Below are 5,206 nucleotides of genomic sequence, written 5' to 3' on the forward strand. Positions count from 1 at the left end.
TCTATTTTTTCATTATTAGTGTATAGGAATGCAAGGGATTTCTGTGTGTTGATTTTATATCCTCCAACTTTACTCTATTCATTGATTAGTTCTAGTAATTTTGTGGTGGAGTCTTTAGGGTTTTCTATGTAGAGGATCCAGAGAAGGCAATGGCATCCCACTCCAGTACTCTTACCTGGAAAATCCCATGGATGGAGGAGCCTGGTAGGCTGCAGTCCATGGGGTCGCTAGGAGTCAGACACGACTGAGCGACTTCACTTTCACTTTCCACTTTCATGTATTGGAGAAGGAAATGGCAACCCACTCCAGTGTTCTTGCCTGGAGAATCCCAGGGACGGGGAAGCCTGGTGGGCTGCCATCTATGGGGTCGCACAGAGTCTGACACGACTGAAGTGACTTAGCAGCAGCAGCAGCATGTAGAGGATCATGTCATCTGCAAACAGTGAGAGTTTTACTTCTTCTTTTCCAATTTGGATTCCTTTTATTTCTTTTTCTGCTCTGATTGCTGTGGCCAAACCTTCCAAAACTATGTTGAATAGTAATGGTGAAAGTGGGCACCCTTTTCAATATACCCAGAGGTCACAATGCAGATGTTTTCTAAGTGTTATTCTCCAAAAACATAGGAAAGTACAGGAACAAAGGAAAAAACTTAGAGGATATTAATTCATTCTGTTTGTAGTTAATTTTGTCACTGTCATCAAAAAGAGTGATAACAAAGTGATGACAAAGAGAGTTTCTGACAAAAGTGAGATTCTTGAGAATACATGAGAATATGGATGAGTGAAAACTCAGGATTTTATTTCATTTTCTTGATTCTGATTTCTAGCCTGTTCTAGAAGGGATCCTATCAAAGGAAAAAGTTGTACATGTAGATACTGTACGTATATATTAAAATTCAAAAAATTGCCGTGAACATGCAGAACAAGCAAAATTTTAGATATATCTCTTCAGCAAGGTGACTTTTTGAGTGCCCTATTATATATATATATATATTTTTATATTTTCATAACACTCTAACATTTAATAGAAACTATGTACAATAATTTTTTATTGTATCTTACATAAGATAGCCACTACGGAAATTTACATAGGTTAGAAGCAAGATGGATTGTTTAGGAAGGCCCAATCCTGTGGGCTATTTTCTCAAAGACTATGGGTCAGAGTTCACTGAGGAGGAGCTTCAGAGCACCCAATAAGGATGGGAGGTGAGGAAAGGCTAAAATACAGGCTGCTAGACAGAGATAACCTCCACCCCTGAGTCAAGAGTTGGAAACGGTAATAGCAGAAGCTGGTGGAATTTCAACCTTCCTGCCCACACTGACATTGCTGTCTATAGCTGAATGTTCTTGGGATAGTGTCAAACCTGGATTTAACTCAACCCAAAGGAGATGAAAATTTATATCCACACAAAAACCTGCACTTGGATTTTAATAACAGCTTCATTCATAATTGCCCAAACTTGGAAGCGACCAAGATGTCCCTCAGTAGGTGAATGGATAGTTAAAACATGGCACATGCAAAGAATGTAATATTGTGCAGTGGTAAGAAGAAATGAACTATTAAGCCAGAAAAGACATTGAGGAACTGTAAATGAATGTTATTAAGTGAAAGAATCCATTCTGAAAAGGACACACTGTACAATTCCAACTATACCACATACTGATTGGAGAAAAGGGTGAAGGAAAAGAAATTTAATTACTATGTAGACATCTAGAAATAAATTTTACCTTAAATATGAATAATACCAAAATGCATGTCATGCTACTAGCAAGATCATCCAGTCTGATACGGAGCCTGTTTATTCTTCTTTATTTTTCCATGAAGCTTTCCCAAGTTTAGAGAACATGAAGAATATTATTTGGAAAAATAGATGAGATAACATCATAAATACTTTTCAAATATCCCTTTGCCACCAGAAACTAAAACAGATCTGCCTACCATCACCTCAGCCAAATTAGTAAGTATCACCTTCCTTCCTTCTCACGATTCTCACAGATTCTACATCTTTTTAACCCAAGATGCCACAGTGCATCTGCCTGAAGGAAATTTATCCAGCTATTTCAAAGACACACCTTCCAACAAAATGACCTTAAAAATGGAACTTCTGTAAGGCATAAATCTATCGGGGTTTTTTTTTTCTTCTAGGCTTTTTAAAAAAGATTTTTTGATGTAGACCATTTTTAAATTCCTTACTGAATTTGTTACAATACTGCTTCTGTTTTATGTTTTGATTTTTTGACCACAAGGCATATGGGATTTTAGCTCCCTGACCAGGGATTGAACCTGCAGCTTCTGCATTAGAAGGCAAAGTCCTCAACACTGGTCGGCCAGGGAAGTCCTTCTTCGAGGCTTCTACCTGTGTTCTTCAAGTTTGTTTTAATATCCTCTAGGTCTTACGATAACAGGTACATTAAACCATCGGATTTTGCTCACATATTAAAGAAAATGTGTAGCCTAAAAGAAACAAAGCAAAGAGAGGCTATCAGAGTAAATTTTATGCATAGATACAGGATAGAGTAAACTTGATGCACAGGAACAGATGTCATCTGCAGGAATAGATGCAGCCCTTCTTACGTGGCTGCTTCTGCTTGGGTCTTATGCGCATTTTATGGTCAGTGTAACACAAGGCAGCATCCATCACTGACAGAGCCTGTTCCAGGACATCTTCCTAAAGCTGGCGAGAAAGAGATCCAGGTTTAGTTCTCTTTGTTCAGAATAATCATAGCCCCGAGTCTCTCCACCTACAACTTTTCATTTATTTTATTGAAATTTCAGTGCTGTGAGCAACTAAACCCTGGTTAACATAAACATTTCTTCCATCTTCTTCAACATACCCAGTTCTGAATTTAATCTTAAGCTCTGACAGGACTGCACACTGTAGACTTAATTCTGTAAGACTTACAGTGTCTTAAATTCTCTTTAATCAGACTTTCAAATGCTAGTTGAATTCAGTTGAGTCGCTCAGTCATGTCCGACTCTTTGTGACCCCATGAATCGCAGCACGCCAGGCCTCCCTGTCCATCACCAACTCCCGGAGTTCACTCAGACTAACGTCCATCGAGTCAGCGATGCCATCCAGCCATCTCATCCTCTGTCATCCCCTTCTCCTCCTGACCCCAATCCCTCCCAGCATCAGAGTCTTTTCCAATGAGTCAACTCTTCTCATGAGGTGACCAAAGTACTGGAGTTTCAGCTTTAGCATCATTCCTTCCAAAGAAATCCCAGGGCTGATCTCCTTCAGAATGGACTGGTTGGATCTCCTTGCAGTCCAAGGGACTCTCAAGAGTCTTCTCCAACACCACAATTCAAAAGCATCAATTCTTCGGCACTCAGCCTTCTTCACAGTCCAACTCTCACATCCATACATGACCACAGGAAAAACCATAGCCTTGACTAGACGGACCTTTGTTGGCAAAGTAATGTCTCTGCTTTTGAATATGCTATCTAGGTTGGTCATCATTTTCCTTCCAAGGAGTAAGTGTCTTTTAATTTCATGGCTGCAGTCACCATCTGCAGTGATTTTGGAGCCCAGAAAAATAAAGTCTGACACTGTTTCCACTGTTTCCCCATCTATTTCCCATGAAGTGATGGGACCGGATGCCATGATCTTCGTTTTCTGAATGTTGAGCTTTAAGCCAACTTTTTCACTCTCCACTTTCACTTTCCTCAAGAGGCTTTTTAGTTCCTCTTCACTTTCTGCCATAAGGGTGGTGTCATCTGCATATCTGAGGTTATTGATATTTCTCCCGGCAATCTTGATTCCAGCTTGTGGAGACCCCTAAATAATTACTTTTAAAATCTTTATACCTTTCTTCACACCCCTGTGTAAATAGATGCTCTGTTATCAAGACATGCTAGAGAAATGCACAGGGGCTGTCAGCCTATCTTTTGAGCCGGGGAAGCAAAGCACCACAGTGATTAATTTGAGTGGCAGGCTGTCTAATTTATTTCTGCTGAGGGAAATTTATTCATTTGCCAGGAATAATAGTAACACAAAATAAAAGGGCCAATGCAAATGCCAGGAAATTAAACACGGTAATAGAATTACATCATGCTGCTGTGTGGGGTCCAGGTTTTAGTACAAGGGTAGGAAATTGATTTTTATTATCTAGGCTGATCATGTCTTTATATGTCTTATCCCACCAATTTGAAATACTTTAGTCTTCTTCATTGTTTTTCTCCTAAGATTAAGTCAGCTGGAGGGCACATTCCTTTACTTTTACATGCATAGTCTGTCAATGGACAGAAGTTTTCTTGTTATCCAGAGCTACAACAATAATATAAAACACAAACTTTCTCTGCCCTATAGAAGTACCTTAAATATTTGACTAAGTCTTCAAATAAAAAAATCAGTCCTCATGATATAAAACATGCTATTTTAAGCGTGCTTAACTGTACAGTTCAGTGACACTAAGTTGTATAGCTCTTACCATCATACATCTCCTGAATTTTTCACCTTCCTAAGTTGAAACTCTGTCCCTGTTAAACACTGACTCCCCATCCCATTCCCCTACCTCCCAGCCCCAGGCATCTACCCGTGTACTTTTTGACTCTATGAATTTGACTATTCTGGGTCCCTCATATAAGTGGAATCAAACAGTGTTTGTCTGCACCGAATGTATATTGCAATGCATTTTAAAGGTTAATTTAATATATGTCCTACAAACAGACTGTATCTTCTTCTACTTTCCCTGTGCTAAAAATTATGTTCTCATTAGTTATCTATTCTATGCATAGTGGTGTGTTTATGTCAATCCCAAACTCCCAATTTATTCCCACTTCATTGCCTTTCCCTGTTGATGTCCACATGTTTGCTCTCTATGTCTCTCTCTATTTCTGCTTTGCAAATAGGTTCATCTATATTATTTTTCTAGATTTCACATATATGCATTAATGTATGATACTTGTTTGTTTCTTTCTGACTTGTGACCATTACTATACAAAAAAAAAATTTACAAAAAAAATGCCATGATATCACGCCCACTTTAGGGCTGAAGACACTGAAGTTCAGACATATCTACAATGTTCCCCATTAGAGACACAAAGAGAACCCCAAGTTGTCTGAAATAAATAAAGCATTTAACTTGGCGGGGGGGAGGGAGTGGGAATTCAGACCACTAGAACTCTATCATCTACCTATATTCTAAACAGAAATTACAAAATATGTTATGATGGGGATTAAAAAATAGAAAAATGAGGGTTAAGT

The sequence above is a fragment of the Bos indicus x Bos taurus genome, chromosome 17 (assembly GCF_003369695.1).
Source record: "Bos indicus x Bos taurus breed Angus x Brahman F1 hybrid chromosome 17, Bos_hybrid_MaternalHap_v2.0, whole genome shotgun sequence".
Taxonomy (NCBI): Eukaryota; Metazoa; Chordata; class Mammalia; order Artiodactyla; family Bovidae; genus Bos; species Bos indicus x Bos taurus.